The sequence below is a fragment of the Stenella coeruleoalba genome (genome assembly GCF_951394435.1).
Source record: "Stenella coeruleoalba genome assembly, chromosome: 5".
NCBI lineage: Eukaryota > Metazoa > Chordata > Mammalia > Artiodactyla > Delphinidae > Stenella > Stenella coeruleoalba.
Genome location: NC_137150.1, coordinates 63,890,987 through 63,912,335, shown reverse-complemented (window position 1 = coordinate 63,912,335; position 21,349 = coordinate 63,890,987). Strand labels below are relative to the sequence as shown.

Below are 21,349 nucleotides of genomic sequence, written 5' to 3'. Positions count from 1 at the left end.
GTAATGGGAACAATTTTACCCACTTCCTGATATTACTGAGGGGACTAAAAGAAAAAACAACGTGTGACAGTACCTGATGCCAGCCTGGAACACAAGGGGTATTGGCTCCTGCCTTTGCTCCCCCACTGCTCCGACTCCCTGAAGCCCTCCGTTGTTTGGGGAGCACCATCCTTGGTCCAGTTCTCTGAGACAGTGGGCTTCCTGTTCTCAGTTCTATCTCAAATGGCTCTGAAGAAAGAACACAGTGATCCTGTAAAATGTCACTGAATCAGAAGTTCTGCAGCTTTGCCAACAATCTGGGGGAGAGGACTTTAGAGCAGCTACAGGGAGAAAGTGAGAGGACACAGTCCTGGGCTTGAGCTCCTGCTGGGGACGGATGCTGGGCCTTCCATCTTTTCTGCCTCTTTAATGTGGGAACACACCACACACACACACACACACACACACACACACACACACACACACACACACACACACACACACACACAGGGGCCCATCCCACTGCTGGGGCAGAGGATAGGGCAAGCAGGGAATGGGATCTGAGTCCCCAGAAGCCCCGAACTGGTGCCCATGGGGTTTGGCTGATTCACTGCCCACGTCCAAATGACTCTGCCCAGGCAGTGTCTTCCACTGCAGGCCTCACCCCGGAGCATACAGATGAGCAGGCTGACAGCCTCCCTGCCAGGCCCCCTCAGCAGGTTGTTTTGCTCCACTTTTCTCCCTTCTGACTATGTCTCTTGCCAGCCTTTAGCCCAGGTCTCTCTCTCTTTCCCCTTGGCCTCAGCAATGGGGGCTGGCAGGCCAGGAGGCCAAAGAAGCGCAGGCTGGGGCTGGGGAGCCACTGAGAGATGACGGCTTGGTGACAATGCCCTCACCTCTGTCCCAGCTGCTAGCACTGTCCTCGAAAGCCCAGGGTCAGCTCCCAGAAGCAGAGCCAGCGAGCCAGTTGGGTCTGCCTCTTCAGCAGTCATGGTGCTTCCTGGAAAGTGCCTTTTTATTTCCTTTTTAGCTCATAAGACTCTTCATGGGAATAAATTCTGACCAAACCTTGGGGTTCACGTGTTGGCATCTACTGGAGGTGGAGACTTCACTAATACCCCGAGCCCTGGATTTGACCCCTGTTTTATCGCATAAGGCTAGATGACTTTGGACCAGTGACTTATCCTCTTTCTTTATGCCTTTCTATCTTAATCTGTAAAAATAGGAATAATGACATCTGTTAAGAGAGCTGTTGTGAATTTAAATGAGATTATTTAAATGAGAGTTATTTTCTGGCACTTGAAGATTTCCCAGTGTTCTACAAATGTTAGCTAATGCTGCTCCTACTACAACCGCCTCCATCACTATAATTACTGTCACTATCAGCAGAGCTTGTTAGAAGAGTTAACACCAATCTCAAAGTTGAAATCAGCTTTAGTTACCATTTAATTTGCACTTACCATGTGAATACTCTGTTGGGTACCTTCGCTGACATTAACTAGTCTAACCCTCACAATTAGCCTATGCAGTAGGTCATACAATTTTCTACCCGTTTAATGAGAAACTTCAGTGATAATGGTGGAGTCGGGGGAGGGGGGGCGGGTAATTTCTTAAGGGCCCAAGGACAATGAGGGTAGGGAAGGGAACTTTGCATATTCTTGATCCAGGCATTTATCGAGTTATTTATGCCTTGCTTCAGTCCAAAGAAGAGTTGAGGTCATATGTCAGGCAGCAGAGTGCCCTAGAAAGTACAAAAACATCAAAACTGATGAGCTCTGGGTTGGAATCCCAGCTCTGTCACATACTAGTCAAATGACATGGGAATGTTATATAAAACCTTTGTGACCTTCAGTTTCTACCACCCATTGAATTAGCTATGCAAATTGAAAGATATTCATTATCATCCCCATTTTCCTGATGAGTAACTCAAGAGTCAGAGATGTTGAAACTTTACAAAGTTTGCAAAACTATTAGGTAAGTAAATAACAGAGCCAGATATTGGCCCCAATTTGAAATCTGATCTGATTTCAAATTCCAAATTATTCTGAGCTATCTAAATGGTGCCCTTCCCAAGTGCAAAGCTGGGATTCAAACATAGTACCGTGCTTCCTATCACTGTCGTTTTTCTAGCAGCATTGGACTTAAGGGGAAAACATACCAGACATTCTGACTCCCCCATTTGCACCTGTGGCTCCCGAATGATTAAATGTCTCAAGCCCTTCTCTTTCAAGAATAATTAAAAACTATACTGCTTCAAAGTGAAGAGGGAGAAGATGGACTAGTGGAAAGTGAGGCAGCCCAGATTATAGCTTGAGTTACTGGTTTCTTTCTCCTTCATCCGCCATTCCATGTACCATTGCAGTCTGGCATCTATCCCAACACACCTTGGGAAAATGCTCTCCTGAGGTTATCAGTGATCTCCTGGTGGTCAATCTCACAGGCCTTTAAAAATTTTCCATCATTTAGTGCCAAATATATACAAACAACCTGCTACACAAAGGCACTGTGGGAGATGATTCAACCTTTAAAAGGTGCCAGGCCTCAAACCCAGTACAGTCTGTGGTGGAGAATGACAAGAAGAAGAACAAGCAGAATGCAAGTCAAAGCATGAGACGCAGACGCACAGACAGCTCTGGGTGTTATCCTCACCTGTCCTCCCTCCCGCCTCCGGCTCTTCACCCTACCCATCTTCTCTGTGTGATCTTTCCACTCCCACAAATGAAGCTACCCGCCCCCGCTCCACCCCCAACAACCACTCCCCATTCAGCATCTCCCTAATTACATCCTGATCACTCAGTCGCCACTTTGATGGCCTTCAAAACCAATGCGTTCAAAGCCGCACTCACCATTCCTGCCGCCAGCAGGCTTTTCCTGCAGAAATGCATCATTGTTCACCCTTAACACCTTTCTCTCCCTTGTCCCCCAAATCTAATCAGTCTCCAAAATCTTTTCAAATCTTCCTCCTGGATAGCCCTTGAACACATCCGCTTTTCTCATCTCTACAAGTCACTTGGTATATTTCAGACCACCCTGTCTTGCCTGAAGTGTTCAGCCTCCCAGCTGATCGCCTTCAGCTCTTTAGCCCGTCTCTCATTAGCTGTCCACACTTTATCAGAATGATCTTTGTAAAGGCAGACATTGATCTTGTACTTTCCATGTTAAAAATCCCCATAGTCTTCACCATAGAAGTCAAAACTCTTATGCCTGGCCCACAAGGCTCTTCCAGGCCTGACCCCACCTTCTCTCTCATCCCTTCCCATCTCCCACTCTACACCCTATTATGGTCCATAATTAAAGTGATTGAATAGTTTTTCATCCAAATCCGAATACTCATGAGAGTGAAATGAGGCCCTAGTCATAATTAACCTGAGACCAACTGGGATTCCCCAGGGCAAATTGAGACGTCTGACTGGACAGTCCACAATGGCCATCTCAGACCCCAAATCTAAGTAAATTTTTCTCTCTTCCCCAGAGCTAACCAGCAACTTCTCTGTGTCTCTTGGCTCACGTTTTCAGAGACAGAGAATTCCATTTGTTACAGCTCTTCTTTTTAATGCAAACCTAAGCTATAGCCCCTGGCCAGCCTCCAGGCTGGTTGGCTGCCCTTAAGTCAGGTGACCAGGATGGGCCATTCAGGGGTGTCTGTGTGGGCTGCCTCAGAGCGTAGTACATGGCCAGGCTCACACATTCATAGTCACTCACTGCAGCAAGGCCTGTGGGTAGGGACTCCCTTAGAAGTGCATGGGGAGGAGGGGAGTGAGGGGCAGGGGAAGGGAGAAAAGGGACAAGATGTGGTAGCATCTTATCCCTGGTTCCAGCTGCTCATGAAGGCCATCCATTTCCCTATTCTTTCTTCAGTTTGGGTTGGTTTTCTATTTCGTAATAGAGTCTTGACTCCATGGGACCACCATGGATAGGTCAGACCCCTCTTCCCCAGGACCCCCCATCAAATGTTGGAAGATAGCTCTTGGGTCCCCTGCCCCTGGGTCATTCCTGCTCAGCAGCACAGCACAATCCACTGCACCCTGTGCATCCCTAGAGTTCACAAGAACCTCATCAGAGGCCACCTAGAGCTTTGCCCTTCTTTAATTGTTGGGCTTATCTGTAAGGTTTCCTTTGAACAAAGGATTCTGTAGTTTTAAAATGTTTAAAGACAATTGCCCTGAGTTTTAGAACCAGAGCCCGTGTTGGGTTCACTGTTGTATCTTCAGTGTTTACAATAGGCTATGCATACAGTGGCATCAGTAAATGTTAGACAAATGAGTGCATTATTGGGATCAAGTTCCTTTACCACCTGCTCTCCTCTGAAGGCACTGGCCTCTGAGTTCCCTGGACTTACCTTCTACACTTTAAAAACCCCTCCCCTTCCTTGGGAACATTTTCCTGGAGGTGACAGGCCTAGAATGGATACCACCAAGCTCCCACCCACCCTGTTCCTTCTCCATACCCCAGCCACCCTGCCCCACCTCTCCCAGTACTGCCAACCCATCGGCTGGGTAACTTGGAGGATGTTTCTCCCCAGCTGAATTTTCTTCTTTCTCCCTTTCAAATCCTGGTGTGTTGTTATTCACTACTGGAAACAGCAGAAATCACTTTAGAGAGGAAGCCATCTGGTTCATTAGTCTGATTAAAGTCAAGCAATGGGATCTGAGCACAGTTCACATGATGAATCGTGTGCCTTCTCTTTGGCCACAGTGAATTTCACAGTGATTATTAATCTTGGGGCTCAGTCACCCCTCACATCTGCAAAATCATGTGGGTCAGAAAGAGAGGACAGGGCTATAGCCATATGATGTTGGGATTTTCTGAGTAGAAGGGGTTCAGTCTCCCCTCTCTCTCTCATTGCAGGCCTGGCAAAATCCACAACGTATGCCAGGCTCCCCAAATCTGTCAGAAAGACCTGGTCTTCAGTGACAGTGAGACTTGTCTTTAAAATCAGATTTTGCTGCTTATTAGCTGTGTGATTCTAGGCTCAGATTCTTCACCTGAAAGGAGGTATAAAATGTATTTTTAGAGGAGTCGCAAGGACCAGCAACTACTTAAAGCCCCAAATGGAGTGCTTCAGAATGTCTGGAGTGTAGACGGGAGTGGGCAGAGATGAGAAATGAGTCAGAATAAGGTAAGCAGGGACCAAGTCACAAAAGGTCTTATTGGATGGGGAAAGGAATTTACGATTTTACGTTGAAAGTATTGGGGAAATTGTAAAAAGAGAAAATCACGGGACAGTGATATGATCAGATCTGCATTTTGGGACGCATGAGGAATCTGCTCTCTTGCAGCCGATGTGGAAATCAGCAAGGAAGCAAAACAAATCGTCACTGCTGAGGGGCTGAAGATGGAAGGGGGCACTGGAGAGGGAAAGTCCAAGTGATCCTGAGGCTTCTGGCTTGGGTGGCTTTGCAGAGAGTGGGAGCCAATCTCTGCGGAAAGGAGCACAAGTGGAGAAGCAAATTTATGGGACACAAGGAGACAAGTTGATTCTGGGACATGCTGAGTTGGAGTTAATAGTTCAAATGTTCCATTTAATGCCATAAAATCCGATATATTGGGGATATAGAGTTAGACCCTGTCTAAAGGGGTCACCTCCCCAGGCCCCATTTCTAGGAAGATGAACAGGCAAAAGAGCCAAGACCAACCTGTTTATCCCTCCAGTCTGAAAAGTTTCCTGGGAGGTCCTTTTGGAGGCCCTAGCAGCCATGGCTGTGTCTAGAAATACTTCTAAGTTTTCTACCAAGAAATCTCACTTGCTGTGTAGAACAGCAAAACCTACCATTTTTTCCTTTGCCCTCATCCTCCAGGTATGCTCCTGCGAATATACCTTTTCTTTGCTGGTTCCAGGGGTGGGAGGGGGAGGGTAGCAGCTTCAATAGGAGGGAAGAACAACTGGTTTGTGCTGCTGCGGAAAGAGGTCAAAGATGACCCCAGAGGATTGCTGCTCTTAGGGGGAAAAGTCACAAGGGTGGGGAGAATGGCAGGGATAAGCATAAGGAATAATGATAATCAGGGACAATAAAAACGAACAAAAGATGTCAAACAACCTACATACAAGGGAATCCCCAAACCTGTCTACAATAGGAGAGAAAAAGAAAATGGACCTAGTAGGTGCCTTCAGAAGGTGGGTCCTGTGATGGAAAGAGCACAGGTTTTAGAGCGCCACAGTCTCAGGTTCAAACCCCAGGTGTAAGCATGGCTGTGTGACATCGGCTAAGTCATGGAGGCTCTCTGACACTCAGTTTCTTCACCTGTGACATGTACTGTAGAATAGTAATACTTTCCTTGCAGGGTCGGGGTGAGAGTTGGCCCAGCAAGGTGAGCAGTGCAGGGGAGCTGATGGATTTGTTTCTGCAGTTGTTACCGCTGTGATCGCCTCCATTGCCCTCCTTCCAGCTGTCCTTGGGCTGGTTCTCTCTGCTTCACAACCACAGGAACAACCCTGCATCCCCGTGGGGACCCAGACCTGAGGGACCCTCTCTGGCCACAGCCCGGGAGGACACTGAATGCAGGACATCTTCACCCAAGGAGCTCCAGAGGCCCCTTTTGGTTTGTGGAAAAATGAGGTTTGGCCTCAGCTTCCCTGGAGTTTGAAGACATCTGGTGATTATGAGGAGAGGCAATGAGGTGGAATGAGGCTGGGCCTCGGTGTCCGACAGAACCGCACTTGCCTCCTGCCCACTGCCACCCCAGCTCTGTGACCTTGGGTGCCTCACCTAACTCTCCTGAGCATCAGGGTCCTTGCCTCCCCCTTGAAGGGCTGCTGTGAGGATGAAATGACACAACCCACAAGAGAGTGCTGGCACATGACACGTATTTTCCTTCTCCCGCTTCCTTTCTTCTCGATATCTTTGAGATTCTTGACAAGAACAGAAATTAAATATAAAACTGCACAGGGCTCAATGATATAAATCAATCTCTTAAATGACTATTAAATGTAATTGTCAGCAGAAGAGAGCAGAAAACCCAGCAACCAGAATGCAACAAAATAAGCTGACTCTGACTTCGTGGATGGATGGAAAACTGGCCAAGTTCCTATTCTTCCCCTTTTCTTTCTTTCTTTCTTTTTTTTTTTTTTTTTTGATGCTGCAGAGATGAAGTAACACCAATACCCAGGCTGAGGTAGAAAATCTCCAAATATATTTATGTTTTGAGTTTCATACAAGAAGCAGACAGTCACCTAGAACAAAGCAGCCCAATGATGCTTATGCAGTAACTCGGGTTTTGGAGCTCAAATTGGGAACTTTTCTCCATCTCCATTCACCACCCAAAAGCAAAAGGGTAAAGAGCACATTTCTGCTGTTTATTTCTATACTAAACAATCAGGAAAAGATCATGGAGTTGAGGTCCAAATTTCTATCAATTTTAATGACCAAGCATGAGGCAGTAAAGAAATCCAAAGCTCGCGGTATGTGCTTCAAGCTTTGCCTCAAGACCCAAGGAGGAAGACACAAGCTTACCCTGCAGTGACAGTGATATTTCTGGGGGAAACATCTGAGAAGAACTGTATGGGCAGCAGTCTCTACCTTCTTAGCCTCATCACCCTTAGGAGACCCACCGTCAGAAACCAGCTCCCCGGTTCTCAACACAGTGGCACACCCCATCCCTCCTAGAGACTTGGTGGGGCCTCTGTTGAGGGACCCAATGGAGGGCAGCGGTCACTGTGAGGGTCTGAGTGGAGTGTTTACCCAGGAGGCTGGAGAGGTAAGGGTAGGAAGGTGGGCAGACCATTCACATGGTAGGACTAGAAGCTAAGCTGAGGCCCTTCCTCTTCCCTGTGTTAGTTTCTACCATGCATCAGCTATGAGGTGTTATGGTGGGTACCTGCTACTAAATATTTGACAAACAGCTCTGGTGAGAGTGGGGCAAGGGTGCTGATTTACAGCAGCATTTGCTATAAATCACAGTGGTATAAATACTCTCACTGTGGCTGATTTCAAACTACCAACATGATGTCACTGAGCACAGAATTGGGAAGAGATGCACACCATTGTCTCCAGCACACCACTGGGTAGGGCCCTGGGACCACCCCTGGCAGCAGGTATCAACGGGTCCCATGTGTCACAGGAGGACAGACAGAAGACCCTGGCTAGCTTTGAAGACACAGATAAGGCATCATCACCTACCTCTGAGAAGTCTCATTCCAGCCCCCTCCAGCCACCTACCCCAGCTGGATGCCCTGTGCCTCTCTCTCCCAGATCAATTGTGAGGCCGTGGTGTCATCATTTGTCCACACGCCAGTCCTCCCATTAAACACAGGCCCATTCTTCATTTCCACACCTCCAGCACCTAGCAGAGTGCCTGGAAAAAGTAGGCTCGTAAAGAGCGTTTGGTCACTGAATGTGTATCGGATGGACACCAGAATGAATGATGAGTGAATGTTCTGGGGCAAAGAGGAGGAGGAGTGCGGAAGCTGCCATCAAGCATCTGCAGAGATGTCCTATAAAACAGGGATGCATTTTATTCTTACGGATACCAAGGCAAGATCAGGACCAACAAGAGGAAGTGGCAAGAAAACAGGTTTAGAGTCTCTTTGAAAAAATACATAGAGCTCCTAGCCCCTACAAAGCCAAAGAATGCAGGGTCCTCCCTGCCTTCCACCTCTCAATTAGCATCTCCTGCCCCTCACCCACTTGAAAAATGGCTGTGGTCTATTCCCCCTGCCTCCAGCCCTGCCCCCATGCCCCAGCACAGGGAGAGGAGTTTTTGCTGTTGTCACAAACACCGAGGGAACATCTGCTGGTGTGCGTGCCTAGGCCAGCAGAGGTGGGGATCGCTCAAAGCAATGGAATATCTATAAATAAAGAAAAAGAACTCCCGGTGGGTGCTTCGGATCTCTCTCATCCTTCCTCCACCAACTGCTTGATTCTCTTCCCTTTAGACCTTAATCCCACAGCACCCTTCTCACCACCAATTCCTTCCCTGGGTGGTCGGTAATTTTTGCTCCACCTACTAGACTCAGCCTCTCAAGGACAGAGAGCAAGACGCCTGTCTGAATCCCCAGTGCCTACCATAGCATCTGGTACACTGGAGGTGCCCAAGAAGCATCTTTAAATGGAAAAAATTCACAAATGAGAAAAAAAGTCCACTTTCTACACCTGTAGTTCATATATCCCAAACTGGCAAAACTCCCAGAACACCTAGAAACAATTTGCAGGTCAAGAAAGCCACGAAGCTAGCTAGAGTTCTGTGAGAAGGAGATCTGGGAAAACTCAGAGTCCCCCAAAGCACATCCTTCTAGGGCTAACTGTAAAAATCTTTTTCTCAGAGATAAATAACGACAAAAACTGTAAAATACAGACAGTTCCTTACTTAGGAACATGTTGTGTTCTGAAAGTCTATTTATGAAATTGTTGTTTGAAATTCTGAATAGACTTTTTCATGGACCCACGTTAAGAAAAGTAACTGACAATGTAGCTCTAACTGGAGATATTTGCAAAGGAAAATAATAAGAAGCAATAAAGCTATACTGTGAAGGGAACTTTTTCTTTTAAACATCATAAAATAGACATATGGAATGTGCCAAACTGTACAATAGCCTTTGGACCAGAGGCAACACTGGGAAGCAATAAAATGAAAATTTAAATGGTTTCTCTTTATTTATTATGGATGCTGATAACTTGAGAAAAAGCCAGTTTCATCTGGAACAGCTGCAGTTGAAAGGGATCCCTGACAGGAGCTTAGCACCGGCTGTGGTACTCAGATTTCAGGGTCCAGGTGAGTCACCTGCGGGATTTGTTTAAAGATGCAAATTTCCAGCCTCTGCCCCCAGGGAGGCAGATTCAATGGGTCTGAGATAGAACCCAGGAATATGCATTTTAACAAGCAGGCAGGAGAGTCTGACCCAGGTGATTTGAAGACCACACCCGGAGGACTGCCAGCTGGAGAGGAAAGCACATCACCTCAGCTGAGCTTAAGTCTATCTCCTGAGACTGTGTCTCTTTGGTATAGCGCCCTGCCCCTTTTTCTCCTCCCATTTCCTTCCAGTGGTGGAAGAAGGTGGCCAGTGACTACCTGTCACTTCACGAGATATGTATGGGTTTAGGGTTAAGAGCATATGTCAGAGAGATGAAAGAAACTATTAATCATTCAGTAAAAATTGAGGGCTGAGATTCAGCTGGTATGCTGGTGATTAAAATAACAAAAACATTATACCTGTTGGAAAATAGCTTCCACCCTGAGTATCACATCCCCCCCTCGTACTTCCCTGCCAATAGCAGGCCCCAATTAAACTCTGTAGAATGGGATTAATAACATCTCCTTTGTAGAATTAATGTGTGTGTGTGTGTGTGTGTGTGTGTGTGTGTGTGTGTAAAGTGCTAGATACATAAGTATTGAACAAATGGTTATTTATTTCTATTATCATATTGCTCAAAACTACTTGGAGAAGACGTCAAAAAATACAGCCAGGCAGCAATAATCCAGTTTTATATCATACAGTTCGACTTGTTCACGAGTGCTGTAGAATGAAAATGCAAGCGCGCTCAGCGTGGGAGACACTCACTCAGAGGAAGTGGGGAGTGTACTCACCGAGGGTTCTGGTTTCTCTCACCAGCTCCACTGCTTAATGCCTGGGTGATCTTGAGCGATCAGATCTCCAGGGTAAAGTGAGGATGAAGGTGCTCTCAGGAGGGTGAACATAGGAACCCGCCACAGGGCCTGGCACACGGTATGTGCTCAGCGACTGGTAGCTCTTTAGAAGATTTGAAAGTGGGGATCAACCTTCCCTCAGTGGTAGAACCTCAGGGACAACAAGGAGGTCTTCTTTAAATTCAATCCAATATTACTGATCCCCTACGATGCACAATACTCTCTGACAGACAGGAAGATGATTAAGGTGTAGTGTGAGGAACAACTGCTGTCCCAGGGATGGGGCAGGGCAATGGGTGTGAAGCACATGCAAGGAACCATAATAGGAGGCAGCCTGCTGTAAATACTAGGATAAGTGTTAAATAAATCTCAATGGGAGGAGAGGAGAGGGGATAATTAACTTCAGCAGAGTGCGTTTAAGAGGTAGCACTATAGAAAGAGTAAGAGGAAAAAGGCAGCTCTCCCTGCCGTGGGAGGAGCCTGAGTAGGATACAGAGATGGGTGGGTCCAAGGTGTGTGGGGATGATGAAGCCAGTCAACGTGTGGACCGAGTCCTTGAAGGGCTTACAGGAAGTGTAAGTGGATGAGTTAGCCGGGCCCACTTCATGGAGGACCTCACATGCCATTTTAGGGAATATCAAGGTTATTCTAAAGCAGTAACAACAATAATTCCATTCACTGAGAACTTACTATGTGACTGACACTGTGCTAACTTTTGTTTGCAGCTACTTTAATTTTTTTAATAGATCTTTATTGGAGTATAACTGCTTCACAATACTGTGTTAGTTTCTGTTGCACAACAAAGTGAATCAGCCATATGCATACACATGTCCCCATATCCCCTCCCTCTTAAGCCTCCCTCCCAACCTCCCTATCCCACCCCTTTAGGTCATCGCAAAGCACCGAGCTGATCTCCCTGTGCTATGCTGTGTGAATTTTTTAATAGATAATTTCTTCTAAACCCTGTAAAAACTTATGCATAGTAAGTATTATCATGTCCATCTTATAGATGAGGAATCTGAGGCCTTGAAGGCTTTTAAGCAGAGGGAGGGCTCTGGGGTGTCTGCCTTCAGAAAGTAATTCTGGCAGCAGGGCGGGAGAACGGATGAGAGAAGGGCCAGCCCTTAGGGGCCCCCTTAATTTCTAACATATTGTGACATTTTGTCCCTCTAAACTGGTTAACAAGAGATAAAGAAGTGACCAGTATTTTTAAAAATGGACTGATTCTCTCAAAAGTTTTGTGAGTTGGACAGGCTTTGAAGCACAAGGTCATTTATGGAACTGGAAGCTTTTCCTCCCTGTGGCTCTTCCCAGGGGTCCCCAGAAAAGCTTCCCCTTTAGGGACAGCAGTGAAGAATTCCACAGCAGTGTAGAATTCCACAGCAGTGTCTCCTGACCAGACATAGCAGAAAACAGATCCAGAGTGATGTGAGTGAACCAAAATTAGCCTCTTTACAAGCTCATTAAAGCATGAAGTTAAGCATCCATTGCCCAAAATACAACAGGAAGGCAACAGGCTTTTCTCTCTCTCTCTGTCCCTACTTCCTCACACTTCCCTTCCCTTCCTCCCACCGGGCCTCCCTCAACAGGCAACAATCAAAGCAGGATCTTGGATGGGTGGGTGTCTCCTTCCTTTTCAAATAAACCCAATCAAAGTTCCTGAGAAATCCACTGTAACATTGCATAATTCTAGGCAGGGGGCAGATTTGCAGCCTGTTAGTCTAAAGTCCGCCAGCTCCTTTATTAAGTTTTCATGTTAAAATATTGCTATCCTTAGGGGCATGGAGACAGTTACTGACCCAAATTGTTGCTTCCTAAGAAGCAGACCAGTGAGTAAGTAATATAATTGGGCTTTTTTTTTTTAAAGACAGACTGTCTTAGGGGAACAGACCATCTTTAATAACTATACATTTTTTGCATAGCAATTCTAAATATACAAAGCATTTTCACATATGCTTCTTCATTTAATCATTACCCTATCCAGTGGTACAGGTATTGCTAGTTCCATTTTACAGAAGAGGAAACTGAGGCTTAGAGACACAGACCCAGGTCTTCCAATTCCATCTAAATGGTGTGTTTATTACTCTTAACCTCATGGCTGCTCTCTTGTGCTTTCCCCCCAAGTTTATCAGTTGTTATTGTGGTTATTTTTCAAGCTAGCCTTGTGGAGGTGGTCCACCCCGGTTATGAGCCAGTACTTAAAAGTTGTTCAGTTGACAGTACTTAACATAGTAGCAGAGCCAGAAAGGGTTGTAGAGACCGTTTCCAACCTCCTTATTTTACTAATAAGAAACCCGAGGCCCATAGAGGGGGTTGCCCTGCCTACATTCCCAGGGCTGGATTCACTTACCCTGTTCTTGGCAAAACTGTGACCAGGAGCCGAGCCTCCTACTTCTTCTGTCCCCATCCACAGCCTCACAATTTCTTTCAAGCACAACCTTTACAACCAAAGCAAAGAGGAAAGCTAAAGTTAGGACTTTAATATCCGTTCCCATCTTCTACCTATTTGATAAAATGGAAAGATCCTACTAATTATGAAATCATGAAATACTGGGTGGAAGGCAACTTGGAGATAATCTAGTGTAAGTTTTTGGTTTTGCAGGTGAGAAAAGTTAGGCCCAGAAAAATGAAGCAAACTGATCCCCCCAAGCAGGGTCTTGACTGAAGTCAGGTCGCCTGGTCCCTAGTCACTGACCCCACCTCTGTGACCTCAGCTATGGGCAGCATCACGCACAGTTCCCCCAGCTTGTCAGAGACGGTCCACCTTAAAGCTTTCCAGACACAGGTACCTGACGCAGCCCCAGCTTTGCCTTGGCAATAGAGATCAGGCATCAGCTGCTGGCTTGGATGATGTGTTCCCAGAGCAACATGGCAAGTGTGAGCTGCCAACATTGAAGTCTCAGGGAATGTAAAGTGTTGAGCCAGTGAAACATCCAAAAATGCCCTGTCTCTCAGAAACAAGGGTGACTCATCAGAGTGCTTGGCCACCAATGGGAACAGCATTAGAGTGGCCACGGAGGCTAAAGCCCACGCTCAGAAGCCTCCAGCCCTTTCCTCGCGTTCTCCTCTCCAACCTGGACCCAACACAGCCTCCACTGGGAAGCCCAGAACTTCCCCCTCCCTGAAACCCTCCGGGACTCTTCAAGTTCGGAGGAGGTCTCCCTTCTCACGCCCTGAGAATCTGCTCTATACAACTCAACACTTAATTTTATACTGTCTCTCATTGCTTCTTAATCGTTTTGAGTGTTTGTTTTATAGCCGCCATGGGTTGCAAATGCTCTGGGGGGAGGAAGTAAGCTTCCTCCTCTGTACCCTGCAATGCATCTCCCAGTGTCACCCAAGAGCAGAGGTGTGCTCAGGCTCACAGCTACTCCTGCTTCAGACTCTTTCCACTTTACCTGTATTTGCACTTACAGCAAATGCTCAATAAATCCTCACTCGTTTCACTGGGGCTCCAGCCTTTTCAAAGACAGAGTTCAGCAGCCAGGGCTTCTGTCAGTGCATGCCAAACCTCTGTGCAAACTAGAGAAAAGGCAGGACACTGGCTCTGCCACGCTGCACAGCTGGCATGGTGGGGCCTGGGCTTCAGCCCCTCACTGGGCGCCCTGTTGCAGTGAGCCACCTGCACCCCTGGGCTCTCACGGAGGCAGCAACACGACATCTCTGCCGCCTGACCCTCCTCGGCTCTCCATTCTGACAGGAAGCCCTTACCCGGGGAAGCTGGCATCAGAGGTTTCCCAGCCCCTTCCCTGTCAAAACCAAACGAGAACAACAAAAAGCGCATATCTTCCATAGTTCCTCGATACTCATAGCCTGAAGTCTACACGGCTGGCAGGGCACTTAGGGACCCTCTACAACAGGGTCCCAACTTCCTTTCTTCTACTGTAAGGCCCAGAAATCACCCTGAGTCGTCCTCCTTCTGTGCTTTCGCTTTCCCTCAGCCTAGGTTTTCCTGTCTTGCTGATCTGTGTGTCAGATCCCTACTCTCCTCTCACATCCCATCCCAAACCTCACCTCCCCCATGAAGTCTCAATCAACATAAATGTTCTCCATGCCTCTCCCTACCTCCAGCCCCCTGCCTTCCGCATTGCTTCAACCTCTTGCACAACCCTTTTCCCACATGTTATTTGCATGTAACCCAGTGGCCAGCTGTCTTTAAGTCCTCTGCCCACACAGGCTTCTCTGTACTCACCCTACATCAACCCAGATGCTGAACTCAACACCACCCTGAGTTCCCCAAAGGAATCCGCTCACAAATTGGGGAACAGATGCCTTTACAAATGCCTTATCTCACAGGAAGGGTAGAGAGCAGGAACCTCGTAGCGAGCCCCCTCTCCCCTAGCAAACTGCTTACTGATCTTTGCAAGCATCCCTGTTCTCCAAATCCTTGCTTGGCAGCCCTGTTCTGGACGTTTCTCTCTCGTTACTCTTCCTCAGCGCACTCCCAGCCAAGTGTCTGCATTCTGTCTCTGTCTTTCCCATTCCTCCCACCCAACTTATTTCCTTCCTGTTCAAATAGGCAGAATAACTCCATGTTGCACCAACCCCTACCTGCAAGCATGCATCCCCATATCCACCATAATGCCCGGCCAAATACAAGCTCTCTCTCAGTTTCCCCTTCTTTGGAAGGAGGCAGGATTAGACAGAACAAAACTGTTTTCTTGTGACGTGTGGATAAGCGTGTTTCCCTCCAGAGAATGTGGTTCAGAAGGCGAGGATTTTGTCTTCTACATCCACCCAACCTAGCACAGTGAAAATGCATACAGTAAGCTTGAGACCAGCCTTCTCTTCTATCAGGGACAGGGACAGCTCTAAGCCCATTCTGTCTCTTGCTTCCTCTTTCTTCCCAAGGAAGGCCCAGGACTAGAGTCAGGGGAGAGTGCTGGAAGACACAGGAGGAGCTTAACAGATAGTCAAGAAATGAATGAGTCAGTGAGTGAAAGGAAAACAAGAAAAGATAAAAGAACTTTGAGAGCACCCTCACCAGGATTATTTCAGTCCAGCTGAAGGGAACTTTAAGAACCAAGCCAGGATGATAGATAGATAGATGACAGGTGAATGGCGGGATGAAGTATGAACATGAGGTCCTTGGTATTGGCACTGCCTTCACTATGCTCTGCAACCTTTGGGAAATCTCTGAGCCTCAATTTCTCATGTGTCCCTTCATCCTGCCTGCAGATGGCCCAATATGGACACTGACCGTCAGGGTCCTCGGGGCTGTTTGACATTCAGGTTTGAGGCTTCTTCCCCAAGTGCCCAGACACCCAGGGCCCCCTGGCGCCTCTGCATCCGCCGAAAGCTTTTCTTGGCTGCAGTCCTGAGCCGGGGACCTTTACTGCCTGCTGGCGGAAAAGAATTCTCAGTTGTGGAAACTGGTAAACTTTACGTATTTTACAGATGAGAGACCAAACTCCGGATGACTCTAAATGTGGTGTGAAATGGACAGAAGTCACCCTGCTGGTGTGACATGCCTGAGATAGTGTCATCACCACCACTGTCACCCCATACAGACCTGCACGTCATGGAAAGAGTGGTGCCTTGGCCAATGTTGGCCCTCATCACTTACCCCTCACTCCCAGCCCCTTTTCTGTGCTTTTCTACATTTTAAAAGTAAGAAGAGGTCTATTTGTTGTGCAGGAAAACAGCCCATGGTCACCTAAAAGCAAAGGAGAAAGGGAATTAACCCTCAGTCCTGAGACCTGATCCAGCGATCAGAGCCCAGCTCCGGGGAGCGGCGGCGGTTGCCACTATACCTGCGGAGGGAGAAAGCTTTTCAGATTGAACAGCCACCAATCCCCAGCCTCCAAAAAAGGTCCCTGGGCAGGGGCAGTGATTTGAATGCTAGAGACAGTGCCTAGGGAATGGAGCGAATTTGTTGACTTTTAATTTTTTGATTTTTCTTTGACTTGGTCGAGATAGTGAGGCAGCCTAGGCCCTGGCTGAGATGTGGGTATTTGTCAAACCATTGTCCCTGTCCCCTGAGTCAGCGGGCCTTTGGCCTCTCCCTGCGGAGCCCACCACTGCTGCATCCTCTCCAAACCACTCAGCCTCTAACTCTTCCTCCCAAACCGAAGCGCTACCCGTGAGAAGTGCTCGAACTACCAAAGGGGCGCGGGCTCTCACGGAGCCCACCCGCATTCACGCGTGTGTACGCGCGCGCGCGCGGGGGTGTGGCGCGTGTGCGCGCGCACGCGGTTGTGTGGCGGGGGGCGGGCTCTGCGCCCGCAAGCAGGGCTCAGCTCTGAGCGTGGCATCCTGACTTGCCCGCCGCGAGGGGCAGGGCGCCGCAGTGCCGTAGTAGCGGGCAGCCGAGACGCACCGCTCAGGAGCCGCGGGTACCGGAGCGGGCAGAGACCCCGGCGCTGCCTAACCCCCTCCGGGCCGCCCGAGCTCCAACCCCCTCCCCGGGAGGGCTGCGCGGGCCGCAAGACGCCCAGACGCCAGCCTGGGTCCCCTTTCAGTCTCTCGGTTCATCTTTCCTCCCAAGTAAGGGAATAAGCCCCAAGGAAGGAGCGCTCCGGAGAACCGCGCAACAAAGTGTTGCATGCTGAGGTAAGACCGTGGCCGGCGCGGTGGAGGGGGGCTCGGGCTGGGGGCGCGGGTTGCAGCAACTTGGAAAAGGGGAGCAAAGCGGGAGCCGGTCCCGTGGCCAGGGGACGGAGCTGCAGACAAGGCCTCGGCGCCCCCCCCCCGCCCCCGACGATGCCACCTGCCACACAGCCCCTGCCGGAGGAGATGCCCCGCTGGCAGGGTGAGGGCACGGGGAGTCGCCCGGGGTGGCGCACCGGCTTCCTCTTCGACTGGGAGGACCTTCCGAATCTTAAAGGTGTGCGGGCGGGAGGCGTCCTGGCTCCACGCAGTTTGCTGAAGCAACTGGTCAGATTTCGCCCCTTCTAGTATTCAGTTCGCGCTCCAGGGTGCACAAGGGCGGCAAAGAGCGGGGACACTTTTTCTAACGTCTGGCCGCCAAAGCGTCTGACCGTCCCGCGGGGTTCCAGGACTTTGGGGGACTCCACAAAGCCCCCGAGCTAGGGGTCGTAAAGGGAAGCTGAAGCGAACGCGGAGACCTTGACAAATAGTAGCTACGGAAGGAGAGGAGGGTCAGGGAGAGAACGTCGGGTTGACCTGTTTAGTCTCGGACTCACAATATGTGTGTTCCTGTGTGTGCGTGCATCTGGTATCACCTGTGGGGCTTTCGAAAACTCCACCAGTGCACTCATCCTGCACATTCAGTGATTTTCTTCCTCTAGACGAGTAGGCTAGTATTTGGGGAGGGGGCTGTGGAGTTCGAAAAAGCCCTACAGGTGATTCTGATGAGCTGTCCCCATCCGTGCCATCACTGCAGCGGGAAGCACGAGACCGGAGCCAGGAGGCAGCTCCCAGGTGTGAGCGATCCAGGTGCGGGACTCAGACCTTCCCGCATCCTCCCTCTTTCCCCGCGGTGAGGCAGGAGGGTCTGCAGCAGCGCGCCGTGATTTGTGGCTGCGCCGCAGTGGCGCGCAGTAGAGCTGCGAACCCGCGGGCACGCTCGCAGGCGGGCGCTGGGCGGCTGTCTCCTCCGGCTTCATTAGCATACGATGACCTCGCTGTCCGGAAGAGGGCCTGGGAGGGCCGTTTGTTCTTCTTTCATTTCGGGACTTGGGGGAACGCACCTTGGTTTGGGAGGTGTGGACCAGGGGGAGTCGCTGATGAGGGGCAGCGGTCAGGACACAGGGCTGGGAACTGACCCTCGGGCTCGAAAGGGGGAGACGACGTCGCTATTTCGGTGCCTGGGATTTTTTGTTTAAAAAACAGCTCTCAGAGTCGCTTACTGGAGCACAGGGCATCCCTCGTTGTCAGCGAAGGGTATTAGATCATAGGGGGCAAGTGTCATCACTATTTGGACACACACACACACACACACACACACACACACACACACAGAATTTACCTTTGTGCTTTATGCCCCTCTCATTCCAGGGCTGTGTCCTAACGTGGGAAGGGACTTAGTCTTCTTAAAAAGGGCTGTACTTGCCTCCTTTCCGAAGGTAAATGATACTCATGAAATACAGCGTCTGCCACTAAGCTAACTTCCCTGCTGTACCTCCCATCCAAGTCTTTTCTTTACGGATCACCCTTAACGTTTGTGAATAGCACTGTAGGCGTTATTACAAGCATTTTTCTGGGAGGGGTGTGGGAGTAGGGAGCAAGTGGATGAGTCTTTGCCACCTTACAATCTCATGTCAGTGTTTGGTTCAGATCAACCCAGACATGGGGAGAAAATGATAAACAATCAGAGCGTCTTGGAACCTAGACTTTCAGAGGTAGGAGAAACTACTGAGGACATCTGTTCCAGCTCCCCCTCAAATCTCGCAGAGCACCTGCAGCAGGTAGGGGAGGATCCCGCCAACCTTGCACTCCCAGAGGTCCCAGCTGTGCTCGAGAGGCTCTGCTCAGGAAAGTACCCATAAAGCAGCAGCTCTTCCCTCTACTGCTGATCCCCAGAGGGGAGGCTGCCCCTACCGTTTTTGTTGTGGTAAAACTCTTTTCTTAAAAAAAATATCTTATTGTATTGCAACACTATGATATACCTTTTCAGTGTAAAGGTAATTCATGTTGAAGGTAGAAAATGTGGGACGTTGAAAAGTGTGCAAAGAATCAAACCACCCACAATTGCACACAAATCAGATTAGTGTGTAAAATATGTAAATGGCATAACGTCCCACTTCTCCACACAAATAATTAGAACAGCCCTCCCTCCTAGGAAGGTACATCACTATCAGAGCCAAATTCAGCCAGCCCAGCCAATCGGTAACAGCTTCTTCACATACTGGCCATTTTCGAAGAAGTGTTTGTTTACACCAGGTATTAGAATTCCACTACCACACCACAGAGGGAGTTGATACCTTTTCATATGTAACAGAGTTCACCTGCCTCACTTCCCTTCCCACCCCAGCCGCTCAAGGCTAGTGACTGTGGATCATGCAGTAAAAAATAAAGTGATACGTATCATCCAAAGAAATGTCCTCAGGTGAAAAAACTGTGGCCGCAGAAGAGAAACTGAATTAGGCAATACGAAAGGGGGCATTCTGTGGTAGAGAATTCTCCAGGTAATGGACTGGGTGCTCTATGTGCGTTTCTCTTTGGATGAACCTTTGTTCTGCTCAGATTGGTTGGTCTCAGAAATGCACCTGAAAGCTGTCTAGAGTTGTGCAATGTATTTCCACATGTGACTGTTAGCATTTTCACTTAATTCATTAAAATTAAATAAAAATAAGATTTCAGTTTCTCAGTCACACTAGTCACATTGCTAGCACTTAAATGCCACATATGGCTTCTGGCTGCCATATTGGAGAAGGCACGTATAGAACATTTCTATCATTGCAGAAAGTTCTACTGGACAGTGCTGGTTAGATTGTAAGCTTGGTGCAGGCAGAGGTGTGAATTTTGTCTTCCACAGTATCCCCTGCAACCAACACATTGCCTGGCCAGAGGAGGACGAAGGGGAGGAGGAGGGACGGTGGTAGTAAATGTAGGGTAACATTAGCTATACCATTTATTGGGCACCTACTTTGTGCCCCTCACTGTGCTGTATTTTGTGCATGCGTTGTCTTACTTCAGACTCAAATCACTACAAGCCTGGTGGTAACCTTATTTCACAGACAAGGAAACTGAGTCTCAGGAAGTTTAAGTAAGTGGTTGTAAAGCTAGTAGTAGAGAGGCTGAGTTTTAACTCAGGCCCTTATGATTTCAAAGCCTATTTTCCCAGGGCTTTTGCTTTGCCACCTCAGTAAATATCACGTGTGATAATGTGAATTGTCATCATCTTGGCTTCCCAGGAAGTCAGAGAAGGGGTTCTCTTGAAGGCTTCCCAAGGGAAATATTGGTATTATTTGCAATGTTAATAGCATTTCAAGAGTGTAAAATTTTGCTTGGGGGCTCAAGAGATTTTGTCCTTGGATGGGTGTGACGTCAGGAGAAAGGAACCCACCCATAGTGTGGTCTGACCAGAGGGCCAAAACCTAGGAGAGCGGGCCAGCCAACCACCACCCCCTGTGCTTCTCCACAGGGAGGCGGATCGTCAGCCCGGGAGAGAAGTACTGGCTTGGTTAGGATCTCACCACCAACTATGGGCATAACCTGGCTCCTGACTCCCTGGCAAGTGCCCTTCCCACTGCACCATCCTGCCCCATAGGCCACTGGCTCCAGTGTTGTCCTATCATTATCACTGTTGCCCCATTTTCCCCTAATTTCTTTATTCTTAATGAATAAAACACAGCATTTCAAGGGATGCTTAATCAGCACCAAGTACAGTGAGTTTATCACTTCCTTTTTTGTACATCTCATGTTTCTCTTAAAACCCTGTCAGGTTGAACTAGCAGTCTATACAAGTAACATCTGTTGAGGTTAGTATCGGCTGAAAAAACCCAGCTGTCTTTTAAACTTACTCTTGAACTGTATCCCCTGCCTGCCACCCCCTTCCCCTTCCATGCTTGTACAGAAGCTACCTGGGACTCAAATACAGAGCCCTTGCATTTATTCCCAGTTTTATCTTGTTTAATTCAGTCTGTCTTGCCAGCTTGCCCAGATATTTCTGGCTTTGATTCTGCTATCCAGCATATATACTGTCCCTTCCAGCTGGCTTCCTGTTGTCCCCAAACCTGATGACCTCTTCAACTAAGTCATCAATAAAAAGTGATGAATATTACAGCATTCTGAGACATTGCACTATATGCTCCTGAAAGACAATGTTAATTCAATAAGTAAATAGCACTTTTTAAGAAAATTTATTTAACTTCTTGTACTATCA

General features: G+C 48.4%; 1 protein-coding gene and 1 long non-coding RNA gene across 10 annotated transcripts in view; one reads left to right on the top strand and one right to left on the bottom strand.

Annotated features, from left to right (window-relative positions):
* Nucleotides 1–10,516: 10,516 nt before the first annotated feature.
* LOC307187154 lies at nucleotides 10,517–16,180 on the bottom strand. The gene is made up of 4 exons (XR_013828535.1): nucleotides 16,127–16,180; nucleotides 15,761–15,902; nucleotides 12,911–12,998; nucleotides 10,517–10,711 (listed from the first exon to the last, which is right to left on the bottom strand). It is a non-coding gene; the product is annotated as an uncharacterized lncRNA (long non-coding RNA).
* A 629-nt stretch (nucleotides 16,181–16,809) lies between these two features.
* DGKG (diacylglycerol kinase gamma) overlaps nucleotides 16,810–21,349 on the top strand; it is a 210,109-nt gene continuing 205,569 nt past the window's right edge. For 8 of the 9 annotated variants that reach the window (XR_013828564.1, XR_013828565.1, XM_079923090.1 and 5 more), the window contains exon 1: nucleotides 16,810–17,112. The gene's annotated coding sequence lies outside the window, so the exon portion shown is untranslated. Of the gene's footprint in view, nucleotides 17,113–18,532; nucleotides 18,588–21,349 lie in introns of those variants that run through there. The other variant, XM_079923086.1, reaches the window with a different exon arrangement.